The sequence below is a fragment of the Melitaea cinxia genome, chromosome 19 (genome assembly GCF_905220565.1).
Source record: "Melitaea cinxia chromosome 19, ilMelCinx1.1, whole genome shotgun sequence".
NCBI classification, from domain to species: Eukaryota; Metazoa; Arthropoda; class Insecta; order Lepidoptera; family Nymphalidae; genus Melitaea; species Melitaea cinxia.
The window spans coordinates 13,894,083-13,913,708 of record NC_059412.1 but is presented as its reverse complement, the minus strand read 5'-3'; the positions used below and the strand labels follow the sequence as shown (position 1 = coordinate 13,913,708).

At 35.0% G+C, this 19,626-nt stretch overlaps 1 long non-coding RNA gene across 1 annotated transcript; it reads left to right on the top strand.

Annotated features, from left to right (window-relative positions):
- The first annotated feature begins 13,714 nt into the window (after positions 1 to 13,714).
- Positions 13,715 to 14,680, top strand: LOC123662591. Its single transcript, XR_006744514.1, has 3 exons — positions 13,715 to 13,763; positions 14,155 to 14,297; positions 14,602 to 14,680. It is a non-coding gene; the product is annotated as an uncharacterized LOC123662591 (long non-coding RNA).
- The last annotated feature ends 4,946 nt before the right edge of the window (positions 14,681 to 19,626 follow it).

Here is a 19,626-nt window from a genome sequence, read left to right as displayed (position 1 = left end):
AGTTACTAATTGTTTTTTTCATAATTTAACCTTTTTTTAATAAAAAAGTATTTGCCACTACAATACATTGCAAATATAGGCTTAACAATCACGCAATTAGTCATGCTCATGCATTACACAATTCTAGTTTTATTTCACTCCAATATTTTTTTTAAAATCATAACTATCATGAACAATCAGAATGTGTTGAATGGAGTATTTCTGTAAAATAAATGCCTGCTTTTTTAATATAAAATAAATGGATAATTTACTATCAAAACATAAATCGCTCTGGTGTAAGTTGTGCGTGTGCCGGCTGCTGAGTGAGTGCCTTACACCCGTGGTTGTGGGTTTCTCGCTCGGAGTATATATTTGTATTTAAACAAATATTTCTTTTCAGTCTGGCTCCACTGGGTAGTCCACTATTTAAGCTGTCGGTCGGTCCCCGTTTTTATCATACACAGTGGACAACGATCGTTACGCATCGATCATCGATCGCATCTTTGATTGAGTTCCGACCCTTTTCCTAAAAGAAGAAACAGTGTTATACGAGCAGTAGGATGATACAAGCAATCCGTTAAAACCCACATCTTTTTTCCGTCGGCACCTCAGTGGGGACGCCATAGGATCAGGATGATACAAGCTGGGTCATCATTCATCATCATCATCACAATCATTTCAGCCTATTGCAGTCCACTGCTGGACATAGGCCTCCACAAGTTCGCGCTAAATATGGTGCGAACTCATATGTTTTGCCCATAGTCACCACGCTAGGCTGGCGGGTTGGTGACCGCAGGGCTGGCTTTGTCGCACCTAAGACGCTGCTGCCCGTCTTCGGCCTGTGTATTTCAAAGCCAGCAGTTAGATGGTTATCCCGCCATCAGTCGGCTTTATAAGTTCCAAGGTGGTAGTGGAACTATGCTATTCGTTAGTCGCCTCTTACGACACCCACGGGAAGAGAGGGTGTGGCTATATTCTTTGATGCCGTAGCCACACAGCATGGAGCTGAGTCAATCAAACATATTATAAAATAAAGTTCCCCAACGCGTTAGCTCATTCGTGCTACTCAAAAACTACTGACCGTTTATTTTTATATTTTCATGCGGTTCTTCGGTTCGGTCAATTGACGAAGTGATTCACGAGGACCGGTTAGGTGTATAATTTGTTTATGTTATGCCTAAATTGCTCGACATTTGACGAAATTTGTTGAAAAAGGCGCAATAAGTCAAGCTGCCTGCCTTTTTTATTATTCCTTTACTAGCTGACCCGGCGAACTTCGTATCGCCTAACAGTGACTTTTAAGTATTATCACAAATCTTTTGTATGGGAGTATAGAAAAGTGTTGTTTTTAGACTTTTTCAGAAATTTTTAATTTTTTTTTGAATTTTTCTCTCCGTAAGAACCATCCTCGTACTTCAAGGAATATTTTAAAAAAGAATTAGCGAAATCGGTCCTACCGTTCTCGTGTTTTGCGCTTAGCAACACATTCAGCGACTCATTTTTATATTATAGATAAGTTGCAAAATTTTTTAGTCCAACACAAATACTTTGTTAATTTATTTATCAGAAATATATTAAGCAAAATCAGAGATAGATTACTAAAACAGTAATTTCGATAATTCGGTAGCCTCAAGTATGTACTTCTAGTAAAATTTATAAGTATTAATTCTGAAATAATAACCGACTTATAAAGGCATCCATTCATTCCTTTATAGTCGTTAAGTGGTACAGATGGATGTTATTTTCGGTATAAATTTCACAATTCGTTTGATGTACGAGAACATCGCATTTGGAAAGCCAAAACCAATCACAATAACTTTAGAACAGCCCCGGATCTACGATTTTTTCGAACCGGGGCAAAAACTTGATAGTGGCGCCACCTTCCTTCGGCTTTTGAGAAAAACTGTCAAAACTTACAAATGATATAAAATAATACTCCTTTAATAAATTTAAACTTTTTATTATCTATTAGCTAATAACTTTCATTTCGGACATAAAACAGAAACAGAGAAAAAATATATAACCAGGAAAGACTACAAATTTACACGGCGTGCTTTCTTTTCTGCGAAAGAGTCCATTAGCTCCTCAAAGTCCTATGCGACGATAGGCAGTTTTGTTTCTAATGGCTAGGATCGTGAGGCCAGATAGATTCCTGACTCATTCTTGAACGCAGATAAGTTTTAATTATTTGCAGTCTTCTGAAGCTTCGCTCACAGCTTGCAGACGTTGTTGGTAATGTGCAATAAGTTCTTTAAGCATTCTTTATGCTTTTACAGATGTTGTAACAGGTTAAAGGCACTTGAATTTCTTGATCTTTGAAAATTTAATAGATCTCATAAGATGCGTTCATAAATCCCTTAATTAATATGTGTTCAAAAACTAACTGGGCGTATGGAAATATAAAAGTTTGTTTTTCAAACATACCTTTTATATTACGATTCGACTACATAATAAAATATGAGATTGTAGGAAAAGAGGCTTTACTTGTTCGATATTTCAAATTCTAGTCTCAATGATTTAGTTCCCCCTCAAAATACAGCCCCGGCTTGTCCCCCCCCCCCACCCCTTAGATACTAGGGGCTGCTTTAGAATGTGTGTGGTTTTTATCCACGATGTTCATTCTGTATATTCTTAAACTAACTGTGCCCTGCGGTTCCACACACGTTAATTTGGAACGAAAAATGGTAAATGGGCTATCTACAGTGACAAATAATTTCTGCTTTTCTTTTTTCTATGCTTTCAAGTAGCGCTGCGAGATGGGCAGCACGAAACTCTCGGAGATGTTATGTTTAGAGAGCGGCGGTTGGATTGGTAACGTAGTTGTGATTTCTGGTGTTGGAGGTGTTCATATGCTTCGGTAGCCGCTTACTACCAGGTAGACCATCTACTCGTTTGCTTCTCCAGTGCTATAAAATTCTATAAAATCTAATATGTAAAATTCTCGTGTCGCGGTGTTTGTAGTTAAACTCCTCCGAAACGGCTTGACCGATTCTCATGAAATTTTGTGTGCCCATTGGGTAGGTCTGTGAATCGAACAACATCTATTTTTCATTAAATGTTAAGGGTAGTCCACCCTTAATTTTTTTTTTTTAATTTTTAGATAAATTATTTATTTTTTATTTTATTATGATTTGGCGTTGAAAAATACATACAACCCTAAATTTTCACCCTTCTACCACCAACTCCTATTTTTAAATAGCGTTTAGCGGCGAGACAACGTTTGCCGAGTCAGCTAGTATTGTTATAAGAAAGTTAAACCACTAAAATAAACTTTTTAACACCAAGTTCTCACACCATGCGCTAAATGAAATGCAGATAATTATGTTTGATTTTTATTATATTTCGTGTTATGTTATTCGTGTTCGAAGCTGAAAAGATTAGTACCATGATAATAGACGTCGCTTGAACTAGCATTCGTGAACTAAATTTGTAATACCTTCAAGAAAATAAAATACACGAATGCTAGTGAAAATGAAACTATTGGAAAATATTGACAATTGATAATAAATTAACTTTTGAATATAACCTGTACAATTTAATGGAGACTATGAGTACCTACTTGATACTTTATCATTAACTAGATTCTGCACGCGACTTCATCCACGTGGAACTTATAAACAATTCTGTCAGACAGTTTAACAGTTTACGCAGTGTACGCAGTGAAAGCTCTCAAAAGGAAAAAAACTATTTTGAAAGATTCTTAATTGGTGCCTTCCTCGATAAATGGGCTATCTAACACTTAAAGAATATTTCAAATCTGACTGGTCGCACCGACGACGCTGCTGCCCGTCTTCGGCCTATGTATTTCAAAACCAGCAGTTGGATGGTTATCCCGCCATCAGTCAGCTTTATAAATTCCAAGGTAGTAGTGGAACTGTGTTATCCCTTAAAGGCCTTCTACACGGTCGGGATCGACCGCCGACCGTCGTGTCCTTGGTCGGGTCAACCAATTTTTGTATTCATTCTACACGGTCGGTGGTTGACTCAACTTGTCAGTTCTTCTCTGGTATTTGAAGCGATGGCTCCTTGCATTTTTAACCGACTTCCAAAAAAGGAGGAGGTTCTCAATTCGACTGTATTTTTTTAATGTATGTTACTTCAGAACTTTTGACTGGGTGGAGCAATTTCGACAAATTTTATTTTGGTCGAAAGATGGTTTGTGTCATTTGGTCCCATTTAAATTTATTTGAGATCTAACAACTACTTTTCGAGTTTTATCTAATAATGCGTTTTTACTTGACGCTTTTTTCGTCGACCTACGTTGTATTATACCACACTACTTTCTACTGGATATACCGATTTTTATAATTCTTTTTTTGTTGGAAAGGGGATATCTCTAGTTTGGTACCATGATAAGAAAACCAGGATCTGATGATGGGATCCTAGAGAAATCGAGGGAAACTCTCGAAAATTCGCAATAACTTTTTACTGGGTATACCGATTTTGATAATTTTTAATTTAATCGAAAGATGATGTTTATCATGGGGTCACATATAAATTTTATCGAGATCTGATAACTACTTTTTGAGTAATCATTGATAACGCGTAGTTACTTGACTATTTTTTCGTCGATCTACGTTGTATTACTCGTCGATGTAATTGAAGTCGGTTTTTTTTCTTTTGCGAACAAACACAATTATAAAGCAACAGAAGGTGGGTTTGGCAATAACTTTTTTATGCTAAAGTGAAGTGAAGTTTTTTGGTTCTTTTCTTTGTATAAATCGGATCCAATGTCCCAAAGACATGGCAAATCAATATATAAAGATATAAATTCGGTCAGAACCTCTCGTTCGTGGCGTTCGTTTTGCGAATCCATTGCAACACGTGATGACATGCGCCCGTGACCATAGATAATACACTTAAACTAGCTACCCGTGACGATTGACAAGCGCAAACTGAAGCGCTCGCGTCGGCCGACAGCGTTCCACACGGTCGGGACATGGTCGGGACCGACCACGAACGTAGCCTGTCGCGAGAGATGCGCTCGCGACCAAGGCCGTTGACATCAACCAAATATTGGTCGGGTCAACCGTTTTCCACACTGTCCATTTTTATATCCACCCGACCAAGGACACAATGTTCGGCGGTCGATCCCGACCGTGTAGAAGGCCTTTTTGTCGCCTCTTACGACACCCACGGGAAGAGAGGGAATGGCTATATTCTTTAATGCCGTAGTCACACAGCACAACACACCAAAAGTAAAATCACGTTATTATATGTGTCATTAAAACGCGTTAATATCATTTTGACAAACAATACGTTAATTTATTTGTTTGCGCGATATTTCACAAGCGCGTTACGTAATACCATTCGGCAATACATCCTTATTTATTAAACACGAGTAAACTTATTCAATTACAATGCAAATGAAATAACACATATAATTCTGTTTTGTTACTTTCTCATTATATCTGACATTTAGTTATAGTTCAAACGCGACTAAGGAATACTAAGCCAATCCTTATTAGTGGCATTCACACGATTTAAAAACTTTTTATTTTCGGAATATTTTTATTATTAAAAAATTAATATATTATTAATAAAATAATAATAATAATGTGTCATTTATGGGTGGTTTTCATTATAAAACAGTAATTAACTAGGATTCAGCTGGCAAAGTATTCCTTGTAGTTGCGATAATGATTTTGAAAGAAATACACATGTTACGAGTATATAAATCTTTATTTTACCGTTCAAATTGAGAAGGTGCAAAAAGGATGCGTGTATCTCTTTTTCTCTTTATTTATAAATAATTGTGTCAAAGTCATCTGTTCACCTCAGTATGGGGGCTTATTCCATCACTACATACATAAATAAATAGTAATAATTTTAACGTATCTGTTGCGATGTCAAAGTAACTCAACCTTTTCATAATTATCTTAGGCTGTTGACAACAGGGTCTTATTCTTATACATCCCTAATTAGATCTATGATACAATCTAATATATTTTATACAGTCTAATATACCACACGGTTTGATTATTATATTTACTATAGATTGTGAGATAGCGCAATTCTATTGTACATTCAAGGAGATGACGTGATGATCTGCGAACTCTAATGTTTGAAAAATAAAGAATCATTTCGACATACTCGTTGCAGAAAAAAAGCTGTGTTAGCTGGAAAAAAGCCGGCGTCGAGTATAATTATGCAACATCATCTTAATTCAAGCTATCTCTTTGTGCGATCTAAGTCTTTGTCTGAACTAATTTGTTGCTTTTATAAGTATAGCAATCGAGATTAAGATTCATCCTGTAACATCCCGCTGCTGGACATAGGCCTGTTTTCCCATGTAGGAGAAGGATCGAAGCTTAATCCACCACGCTGCTCCAATGCGGTTTGGCGGATATACCCCTCCACCATTGTGGGCCTCCCCACCATCCCTCGGAGAGCACGTTAGGCCGTCGGTCCCGGTTGTTATCATTTACACATGATAGCGATCGTCACTCATAGTAGGGAATATATCCGCTAACCCGCATTGGAGCAGCGTGGTGGATTAACCTCTGATCCTTCTCCTACATAGAGGAAGAGGCCTATGCCAGTTGTGGGATACTAAGGCTGAAGCGTAAGCGTAATTATTACAGAAATATGAAAATATATATTTAAAAAAAATGCTTTAAGTAAACAAGAAACCGTTGAGGGATCTTTTGAAACAATTTCTAAAAGGTATAGAAATGTTCCGTTATAACGATAAATCACACGAGTCATTCATTCGTTCATACCACAAAATTCCAAAGTGCGAATCCATTCATTCGCGGGGCGCCGAAAACTTGAATATTAAAATGGGGCTAAGTAAACCCAGCCGCAGCGCTTCGCTGTGATAACATTCAGAATTTTTTTTGAAATAATTGAAATGTTTTTATTAATATGCTTTAGTTATTGCTGTCGATTTTAGATATGGTTTTTAGTTTCGGGGAATTGAAAGCTAAAGGTTAGGTTTTATCGGATGTGACTTTGTTTGAGGTGGATATTTAATAATAATAAAAGTATAATTTCGATGAGGTTACGAAGAATCGGGATGTTTGGTGCGAACTTAGGAACCTCCCTATGTCCCTATGTAGAATAAAAATAGCAAAAAAATATATATAACAATGTTAAATGCTAATGTGGCTACATTCACAAATTTGAAGAAATTAATTCGGTTATAGTTTCTTTTAAATTTTTCGTTAAGGTAATTCAGTGTTATTTGAGTTGACACATCACGAGCACGTCATTATGAAGTATTTATGCGAAGTAAAAAAAATCCATAAAAAGATATTTCGACTATAAGACTTACGTATACCTATTGGCGTTTAAAACAAATCTAAAATAAAAACACTTATCTTTTAATCATTATCAAATGTCATGAAGGTGACATACACTGTAATCATTCGTATCATTGCGAAACAGTGCGAGTAATCCCGCACGACCGTTTCCGACTAATTACGAGACGTGTACGTTTAAACATTAAAACTTTTACTAATTAAACCGTGCTCATACATCCGTTAAACCTATTTTCATCTTCATAACGATGGAGGTCGTAAAGGGCTAAAGCTGACCTTTTTTAATTAATGTGTTAATGTGTTAAATTATTTAGTTTAATATTGATGTGTATATATTTATTTATTTTTATATAACTAGATTGGTAAACAAGCGTGCGGCTCACCTGATGGTAAGCGATTACCAATTACCGTAGCTTATAGACGTCTGCGACACGACAAGCATCGCAAACGCGATGCCGACCCCATCCCCAGTTCCCCCCAGGAGCTCTGGTCACCTTAGTTACCTCAGTTATATATATAACATATACATATAATCACTAAATATACTAGTTGTATTTTTCTCAAGTTCTTGTGATATATTTTCATTTTGAATTTGTGTTTAGTTCTTATTAGATGATGTGTAATTATTCTTAGCGCTGACTTACGCCTTACAGTTTTACCTGAGCAATTTTCGATCTAAGCGATTTTGAAAAAAACCTCTTGTGATATTCTAAATCTCTGTCAACATAGAAATTAAATCGTCTCAGCAGTTTGAAACCAGTCACTATATAAAATTCAGTTGTAATTATAAATTAATAATCGCCCAGTGGTCGAAATTCGACCATAATTAATTTAAATTTAGGTTGAACATTATTAAGGTTTTGTTGTCAAAGGCTATCGTTTTATAATAATAAATAAAAGAGTATGTGTGTTTCAAATACATGGTAGTGTGTAATGGTTTTTTTTAAATTGATTTAATGCATTTTTTATGCATAATTTTAAAAAAATATTAGCATTCTGCACTCCTTCTCTATTTAAACTATAAGTATGTGAAATTTCGTACTCCTCCGTCCACGCAATTTTCGTAAAAAGGGGTACAAAGTTTCTACTACACGTATCAATATAATATGGGTTCTGGTCGATCTTGTGCCAGCTGTTTAATATCTGTATACTGTTACTGAGAGTACAATTTCACAACAATATGCATATAGTGCAGAAAATCATCTTTCTCCTTTCTTAGCTTGTATGTAACGCAAGCTTTTTAATTACACACAAAAAAAAACACGTAAAGACGGAATATATCGAACTGCATATATAATTTTGTGTGCAGAACTCTTATACAATAACCTCAGAATCATTCTAAAAACTTCAATATTCTAGAATAATATAATTGAAATAATAAAACATAGTATTTTCAAATATGATATCAAGATGTGATTTTTCTTTCAATACAAAGTTCCTTTAAAATTTTGAAGCAATAATACAATCGTGCTCATTGCTATTAAATACCAGAGTTCGTTGCTATTAAAATATTCGAGGCATTAAATGTTTTCGTTTCATTTTGTTAAAATATTTGAATATTATTTCAATTTAAATTTATCGACATTGAATTTGATTAGCCCGTTAGCGGAGTTTGTAGTGATCCTTCTTTCTGCTCCGGGGGTTGTGTGTTGGATTCCTGCCTCGAGTATGGATGTGAAATATGTAATGCATTTATAAAAAAAATATGAAGCTATATCAGCCGGGTGTTATCTATAACAAGTATTAAATTGATAACCGTAGAAACAGGCAACCGTATGTGTATATCAAAGATATATATTATCTATAACAAAACTTAACGTGCTCTCCAAGCATGGTGGGGAGATCCACAAAGACATTCAAATCGAAAAGACATATGTATTTGTATCAATTCCGAGCGGGAAGCGAACCCGCAAATCGCCGGTGTTAAGGCTCCTACACGTATCACTACACCAAAGCGATTGTTGATTTAATATAAAGCTTATGTATATTTTAATCGTTAACACAAAGAAGATCAAACGCGATCCCAAATATTTTAATACATTTTTTTTTTTAATGTCACTAGGTCGGAAAACAAGCGTACGGCTCACCTGATGGTAAGCGATTACCGTAGCTTATAGACACCTGCAACACCAGAAGCATCGCAAGCGCGTTGTCGACCCAATCCCCAATCCCCCCAGGAGCTCTGGTCACCTTACTCACTAACAGGAACACAATATTGCTTGAAAACAGTATTATTTTCCTGTGATCTTCTGTAAGGTCGAGGTACTACCCCAGTCGGGCTGCTCCATATTTTGAGCAGGAAATTCCTGCTATGCCCTACCTCAGTTGACATGATTGCATCAACGTTTTACTGCCTTACGAATACATCAGAAATGCATTCAAAGATACTTATCTATCAAAGATAAGCGTAGCTTTATAGTTATCTGTGTCGTTAATCACAATGACAAACATATGAACATTGCGTTTCACATTTCTAAAGTCTAAGCTACCGAAAATACGTTCGATAGATGTCCAAGATAAGTTCGGTAATCTCTGGACAAGTTTTTGAAATGTGATTTAATATAGCTCAAGATTTATCATGTTAAATCTATAAATAGATTTGATATTGTGAACCCCCATAAGTTGAGTGTCATAACATCAACCATAGTTGGACACAAATAGTTTCTGTCAGGTAATTTCCGGTTACAATCGTGAGAATTCTCTATTCCCAATCGAATCAAATTCCCGCTGCTCCTGTTGTTCTAACTTTGTTGGCGTCAAGGTGAAAACGAATTAAGCTATCATAGTTTAACGACAAATTAATTATTGTGGCAAGATTTTAAAAAGAGAACCTTTCTTCAGTTTTATTGAGGTTTAAAGATTTTTACTTATATATTTACTAGCGACCCGCCTCGGCTTCGCACAGGTGCAATGCTGATAATAAATCTATAATATAAAAATGAGTCGTTGAATGTGTTGCTAAGCGCAAAACTCGAGAACGGTTGGACCGATTTCGCTAATTCTTTTTTTTAAATATTCCTTGAAGTACGAGGATGGTTCTTACGGAGAGAAAAATTCAAAAAAAAAAAAAAATTAAAATTTCCTGAAAAAGTCTAAAAACAACACTTTTCTATACTCCCATACAAAAGATTTGTGATAATACTTAAAAGTCAATTTGAACTTTAATACCATACGATAAAGTTTGTGTTAGGCGATACGAAGTTCGCCGGGTCAGCTAGTATAATTTATAAAACAAATATTTGCAATGTAAGCGCAAGAGAATGTGTTTATATACGATATTACATTAAAAACCTCTAAAACTATCAGTTCCCTCTACAATATTATGCGTGTATTATACATATAAACCATCCACTTGAATCACTCCATCTATTAAAAAAGAAACCGCATCAAAATGCGTTGCGTAATTTTAAAGAAACACGCACAGTGGGAAGCGACTGTGTTTTATACTATGTAATTATAGTGATTAAGGACAGTCAATAATCGCTGCACTGTGACATTTTAACATTAAAAAAAAATACATTATAACAATATTAAAGTGCACGACTTTTAAAGGAGGACGCAACATGCTCTTTTCGCAACGTGTACAGTAATTCTGATTTTAGTCTATCTAATATTTATAAAAATCTCAGATTAATAAACAAAAGGCAGATGGAGCGCACCGAACATGCGAGTGAAGCCACCAAAGCGAATACAAAATCAAAAGCTAATACAAAGTCGCAGCAGTGCTAAAGAGAGCGTTGTAGTGTTTAAACGTCTCGAGTGATTCATTATTTTTGTCAAAAAATGCCGTCTTGTGTTATTAAACATTGTAAGAGTTGTTCCCAAAAACAAAAAAAAAGAGGATGGAATTTCATTTCACAGGTAATTATAAATTATTTAATTGATTTTATTATTTATTTACTCAATAAATTATATGGTTATCTCGGAACACAAAACCTCGACATTAATTCAACTGTGTTGCCAGATTTCGGCGAAATGTTTTTCCCTTCAATTGGGGAAACTACCTGATGGTCTCGGCGTTAGTGAGACTGACTTTTAAATGTACGTACGTGTATTCGATTCCCACACGTAATATCACGCCTAAATAGTTATTCCGAATTTAGATGTATTTTTATCTGTTATTACCATTTACTGTGATTCGGTCATTAATATCTAATGCAGGAGCTTAAACAAAAATGTATATGGTTATCAATTTAGTTCCTTATATATATATATATATTATATCATATATATATTATATAGTTATTATATATATATATATATATATATATATATATATATGTGTGTGTGTGTAAATTATGAACTAATTTACACATATGTTATATTTGTTAAGTTGTGGGTAAATAGCTAGATTATAACATTAGTGCAGGCAAGACAATAATTGGCAGGCTTCAAAATTTTACGTTGTGTGTTCATTACATTTTAAAGAGGCTTATGCTTTGCCGAAAAATTTCGTAGGTTGATAAAAAAAAAATCCAATGTCATTATTTGTAATACTATCTAAATTTTAGTCTAGTCTTTAAGTTGTCTGTATATCGATGTATATGTGTGTTTGAATAAATGATGATGATTATGATTATTATTATTATTATTAAATATTTTAAATTATGTATGTTTTTTTTTTAATCTGTCTATTGAAATAAATATGATATAATACTGAAAAACACTAAAGTTTTATTATCTAGTGTTGTAAACAGTGTAAAGTCCATTTAAACCTTATTAAACAAAAACAAAATTAATACCCGAAGCAAAGTGTGGACGGACCGCTAGTTATAAATTTTTTGACATATTACCTATTTCTTTTGTTATTTTAACGAAACATTTAATGTAATAAAACACGAGAACTTTTGATTTCCGCTCTATGGCGTTTACAATGTACATGAAAATCGTTCAATCCAAATGCAAACTCAAAGTATTTATTTAGTTATAAATTCATGTATCCAAATAAAACTAGAACCTATTGTCGTAAAAGGACATTTAAAAAAATGCAGGGAGTTTTTTTCTTTTTATGGTATCATTATACACACATAGATGCACGTGTTCCTACAGTGCCATTTCTAGTCGCCACGCACACATGAATTAAAAGTGGCTTCATACTTTTTGTTGCACACGCTCCATCTGCCTTTTGTTTATTAATCTGAGATAAAAATATATAAATATTGTTGATTACATTACTTAAAAAATATTTAACAATAAATTTAACAAATAATAATACTATTTGTGTATTTTTTTCTTGTAACTATTCCTATTAATTAGTGTATTCTTTGAAAATCCCATTTTCGAGTTTCTCGAATCTCGAATTGGGTTATAATTATTTCTTTTGTTACTTAAATTATTTTGTTCAAAAAGTCTTGATAAAATATTTTCATTTTTACCAACATTAAAATCATAGAATTGCGTAGGAGCTTACATAATCCGATTAAGACAAAATCCTTTAATCCCTTTCCGAAAAGCCTATTATTTCGAATATTGTACCCTTTTTCCTTTAATATTAAGCCGGATTTAAAATGAAATCCAATAGAAAATATATATTCTATATGATCACGAACAAGACATCGTTAACGAAAAGATTGCAAGAGCAATGAGATTCCTTGTACAGGTTTTTGCTGGTGTGCCACAAGTAGGTACACTATCTCCTTTACTTTTCACTATTATTATCACTATTTCAGTATTATTGTGATCTTCTGTAAGGTTGAGGCACTACCCCAGTCGGGCTGCTCCATATTTTTAGTAGGAAATTCCTGCTGTACCCTACTTTAGTTATGTCCTTGAAAGTGTTAGATTATTTTAATTTCCTTTTCCTCATAATTTGTTTGCACAAACAAAAACAACGCTACGAAGCGTCGCTATCAATATTTATAATCGTCATCGTCTTCCGTTGTCTCCGAGATGCCAACCATTATCTCTAAACCTTAATCAATCTTGCATACGCTAACACATCATTGATCGTCTAGTTACTTTTAATAACTTAAGACTGCAATAATTTAAATTATTATTATATATTTTTTTGATACGAAGGGGAAACCGCAGTATAATTATTATACTACTGATCTAATTAACTCGTACAATTATGGAAATAATGCTGATATTACACTTTGCACAGATTTATTAATGTTATTTACTGTCTATTAATTCATTACAAACGGATGTGTGGCATAAATTAAACAATATTATTGAAAGATCAATTTTGTATTTTTAACCGACTTCAAAAAAGGAGGAGGTTACTCAATTCGTCCGTATATTATATATATATATATTAATGTATGTTCGGGGATGACTTCGTCGTTTATGAACCGATTTTGATCATTCTTTTTTGTTGGAAAGGAACCCTGGTGTGGTAACAGGATAAGGAAACTAGGATCTGACGATGGGATCCCAGAGAAATCGGGGGAAACTCTCGAAAATCCGCATAACTTTTTACTGGGTGTACCGATTTTGATGATTTTTAATTTAATCGAAAGCCGATGTATAGGTGAGGTAGAAAAGCAGATAAAAGAATGGTTAGACAGAGGAATTATTCAAGTAAGTTATTCGGATTATTCAAGTCCCTTAGTTCTTGTTAGAAAGAAAGACTTATCACTTAGAATATGCATTGATTACCGCAGATTAAATCAGAAAATAATTAAAGATGAATTTCCTATTCCCTTAATTGAAGACTACATAGATAAATTATATGATGCACAGATATTCAGTACCTTGGATCTTAAAGATGGATTCTTTCATTTAAAAATATCAGAAGAGTCGGTTAAATACACAAGTTTTGTTTGTCACCTTGGACAATTTGAATTTCTTAGAGCTCCATTTGGTATGAGCAAATGTCCGAATTACTTTATGAGATTTATAACTATTATTTTTCGTGACCTGATGTTAAAGGGTTGGGTGTTAATATACTTGGATGACATTTTAATTCCAGCAAAAGATGAAATAGAAGCTTTAATAAGATTAAAAGAAGTTTTAAAAGTAGCATCACAATATGGATTAATAATAAACTGGAAGAAAGCCAATTTGATAACAAAAAGTATTACATTCTTAGGACATGAGATTTGTAATGGTAAGGTGAGTCCCTCTGTTGATAAAATAGAAGCCATAACAAAGTTCCCAGAACCAAGCTCAACTAAACAAGTACAAAGTTTTGTTGGCCTAGCCTCATATTTTAGAAAATATATTCAAAATTTTGCAGAAATAGCAAGTCCTCTAACAAACCTTTTGAAAAAAGATGTAAAGTTTAGTTTTAATCAAAAAGAAAAACAAGCATTTTATACATTAAAGGAAAAATTAACTAGTAGCCCAGTTCTAAAGATTTTTAATCCAAAATTACAGACTGAATTACATACAGATGCATCATGTTTTGCTATTGCAGCGATACTCATGCAACGTGATGAAAATAATGAACTACACCCTGTTTATTACATGAGCCGTAAAAATAGTCCACAGGAAGAAAAACATTCAAGTTATGAATCAGAAGCTATGGCAGTTGTTGAAGGGGTAAAAAAATTTAGATGTTATTTATTTGGAGTTAAATTTAAAATAGTAACAGATTGCAAAGCATTTACAATGACAATTAAGAAAAGAGATTTAACACCTAAAGTAGCACGGTGGGCATTGTTTTTACAGGAATTTGATTTTACAGTGGAACATCGGTCTGGAAGTTTAATGAGACACGTTGATGCATTAAGTCGCAACCCCTATGTAGGTGTGGTGACAACATTGCATAAGAACTTACGGCAAGCACAGAAGGATGATGAAGGTCTGAGGGCCATTGCGACTATATTAAAGGATAATAAACCCTATGATGATTATTATTTGGATAATGGATTACTTTATAAAGGAAATGAAAAATTATTAGTTGTTCCAAAAAGTATGGAATTAGCTATTATTGGGAATGCTCATTCCAAAGGTCATTTTTCTATAAAGAAAACTACTGAATAAGAATTATTTCATTAAAAATATAAATAAAAAGGTTCAAGAGTTCATAGCCTCTTGCCTCTTAGCGGTTAATAAAGCAGGTAAAAAAGAAGGATTTTTACATACTATAGATAAAGGAGAAAGGCCTCTACATACAATTCATCTAGATCATGTAGGACCCATGACGGAGACTAAGAAACAATATAACTATATTCTTACAGCTATCGATGGTTTTACAAAGTTTGTTTGGTTGTTTCCAACTAAAGGTCTCACTGCGAATGAAGTAATAGACAAAATTAAAATTCATCAACAAACGTTTGGTAACCCATTAAGATTTATAACTGACAGAGGTACGGCATTCACTAGTCATTTGTTTCAGGATTATTGTACAGAACAAAGTATTGAACACGTGAAAATTACAACAGGAGTTCCCCGAGCAAATGGTCAAGTTGAAAGGATACATCACATTATTATAGCGGTACTTACTAAGATGTGCATAGAATCACCTGCCCTGTGGTATCGACATGTTAGCTCGGTACAAAGAGCACTTAATAGTACATACCAAAGAAGTGTAAGTTCTACACCATTTGAGCTTTTAATAGGAGTAAAAATGAAAAATAAACAAGATTTAGAGATTTACGATTTAATTAAGCAAGCAGATATAGATAATTTTACTCAGCAAAGAGAAGAATTGAGAATACGAGCAAAGGAACAAATATTAAAAACACAAGAAGAAAATATTAAAAATTTTAACAAAAATAGGAAAGAAAGTTTTAAATACAATGTTGGTGATAAGGTTGCTATCAAACGCACTCAGTATGGAAGTTGTATGAAATTGAAACCAAAATTTTTAGGTCCATATATTGTAACTAATGTAAAAAACAATGATAGGTATGATGTTGAAAAAGCAGACTCTAATGTTGAAGGTCCTAGTAGAACCTCCACTTCATGTGACTTCATGAAGCCATGGCCTGATTTATGATTAAGCAATTAGTTTTTCTTTTTTTTGTAACTTGTTTGATTTGATTTATATGATTTTCAAAGATTTAATAGGATGTATGATGAGTGTATAAATTAAGATGTTATAAAAGAGTGTATAAAGTTATAAAAGTGTTTCCTACTTTATAATAATTAAGTATGTAATGTAAGATGTTACTTACTTTATAATGTTTTTGTTTTTCTCAATATAAGATGCTATATAAGTTGTCAGGTAATAAAGTATTGATTAAGTTTTTCTTGCAAGTTGTAGTTCTGTATTCCTTTTATTTATTGTTTAAAAAAGTTTAGTATATAATGTTTAAAAGGTTTAGTATATAATGTTTAAAATGTTTAGTATATAATGTTTAAAGATGTATCTCAAGAGTGTCTGTAATATTTTTTTTATTATTGTTTATTTGAACCTTAAGATTTTTTTTATTACATTGGATGACTGAGGACAGCCATGTTGTCAGGAAGGGCCGAATGTGGAATGATTATTGAATCTGAATGATTTATACAAATAAATAGTTAATCTGTGAAGTGTGAATGAAAGGAAGAATGAGTGAAAGGGATATAGTGTGTTCGGCCATGATAGATTTGAATGAGAGAGACGGTTAACGAGCGAGCGGGTGCACGGTCAATTAGGTATAATTTTATTAAAATAAACGTGTTAAGGTGATATTTCGTTTCATTGCTGGTAATCTGGCATCCTCAATCCCACATATATATACATATATATATATATATATATATATATTTCTTCTGTGCATATGTTTTGTCACTGAAATCCTCCTAAGACGCTGAACCGATTTGGGTAAAATTTTGTACGTATATTTCTATGGGTTCATGGATGGTTTGAAAATACAATTGGACCCGGTAGGTGTCGCTGGTATCGGTATGTCAGCAATCAAATTTGGTAGCTGTATTCTCGGCAGGCCAACGTCAGCCGGGCCCGCTAGTATAAATATATAAATACAAATATAACATCCAAACTCAAGCTGGAATCTACTACACTAGTACTCTATGGGTGTTTAATCTGTAATCAACTGTTTTTATTTATTTAATTATTACTACATAAAACGGCAGAGGTAAAACAAACACGTACGCACTTTATGCAACTATTATTTTATTAATAAACACTATACAAAATGGCAGTGTTTCCACTTATTTCAATGCTAATACAAGAATGAAGAATAATCACATAAATCAACAATCGGGGCATTTATATCCTCTTTATTTGACGGTTGGACGTAACGTCACTCACAACCAGAAGTATGGCTTTTGGCTTTGGCTTAGCTTCGCTTGACTATGGCGTGGCGTCATAAGGTTCGGCTAGACAGTATGGTGTGACGTTACATACAAACTAATAGCCTGACGATGTTAACATTTACAGTAATTTGTAATTTTAAGTCTAAGCGACATTATTACACAAACAAATTGTTCGCAGGATTAACAATTCCCGCTCAACTTGACAAGGGACACCTCAGCATTTGACATCGCAATGAGTGTACCCTCATCAAAATCAGTATCCAAAAGGATTCCGAGGGATACATTTCGGCAATTAATTTAACGATGATTCTTTAATCGATTTAAAAACAACCTAATTATATTATTCGAAATCCTATTTGTACTGATTGAACTAAACTTATACTCGTAGTAAATAAACACTTTCCACTCAACGGCCTCCAGTAAAATTTACTCCTGTGTCGGGGGTCTGGAAACACACAAACGCCCAGACCACGACAGCATCTATGGCCAATATATGCCGCGACCGCCAGCGCTACAGCCATTGCTTTGACCGCTACGTCAACGCGTCGTGACATTAATGACACAAGGAAAGAGAAATAGATTCAAAACCAATTTTTATCAAAATCAATTACAATTTTTCATGTTTATATCATATTTGTGTATTAATACGCTAAGGTTTAAAATGTTTGCCTCCCTTTTTAGAAAAAGCCACACATTATGCCACATAAATCGTACATCATTTTATAGATAATTGTTTTTTTTCTGCAAATTAATTAATTATACAATTATGTATATGTATATGACGGCTTTAATTTTGAAGCAACTTCAACACGATTGAACGTCGGTAAATTTTTTGTTCTTCTACGCGACAATGGCGAAATCATCTGTGCTCATTTGGCACTATTGAAAGCCATTTTAACCTGAAGGAGAAGAAGAAGAAGAAGAATTTTTTGTTCAATTTCAAATCAACCACATATAAATACTTTTTTTTTAATTTTGTAATGTGATAATTACAACACACACTCAGACACACAACACACAAACACAAATAGAACAAAACCGTGTCCAACAAGTAACTCAGCAGGACAACATCACGGCTCCGCGGATGTCTCCTGGCCGCACCCTTCTGGGCCAAATAACTAGGACCATGTCTTCCTCACTGCAGAACCTGTTCAGGAATAGAGCCAACCAAAACGCACCTCCGCAACCGACTCAGAGCAGGATGACACAATCCTCGCCCAGTGAAGTGAACGGAAGTGGAGAAGTTGGTATTAGGACCAGATGCGTGGCTCTATTCATGGACAGCGAAACGGAGAGGATGGGAATAAGCTTCTGTCGCTCTGAAGAACGCAATCAGCTGGCGATTTCGCCGGGGCTCGCCTTACTGATAAACGGTAGCACCCAAAAGACAAGCATAAAGCGCACAAAAATCACAGCGCTAGCGCAAGAGCAGGAGGGCGACCCGACCTATCGTTTATTGCGGTTGAAAAACAAAGAGATCGCACTTTTCGAATGGGGAGAGACGTCCGCCTTCGCGCAGTCCAGCTTGTGGCTACAGCGCTTGGGCGAGATCCCCGGGGGAATCCCCGGAAGAATCAGTGTCGATTCGATGAGAGTCGGTTATGATAGAGGCAACGTATCGGATAGGTACGGTTGCCTAATGGCTTCTAAGAACAGTGAGGTCATTGTTTACGAAGACAGGGGGGAGGATCTTGGTTACTTAAGACCGAAATCCAAAACACCTTCATCCCCTGCATTGCCGACTGTCAGCGAACCCGCACCTAGTGGCTCGGAGCGCCTACAACAAAAGATCGAGAACCAGAAGGTTGAACAACGCAAAGCAAGGGCCGCACCTGAGTCTAAGCCGAGCTCGATGTCATTGGCGACCTTTATCCAGGCAACCATCTCCCCGAAACAAGGTAAGCTCCCGCATCACCCCTCTCCCAAAAAGGCTGGACAGGGAGAGCGACTATCGGGGACGCTGAGCGGGTTCACCAAAGACGACAGTCCGAGGCACCCGGAGGCGTCACTCGCCGCTCGAACTAGGGCCGATATGGGACAAGTAGAACCACCAAGACTTCGACCTGCGTCCACACCGTTTCAACATGCAGAGAACGCCCTAATCGAGTTCCTGGCCATAATAAAGGCAAACCGCGAGGTAAGCCTGGCCACCTGCAAAAAGATCATGCAGGCCTACCAGTACGATCACCAAAGGCTACTGGAGGTGGAACTCGAGGAAGCCGAAGCAGCCATA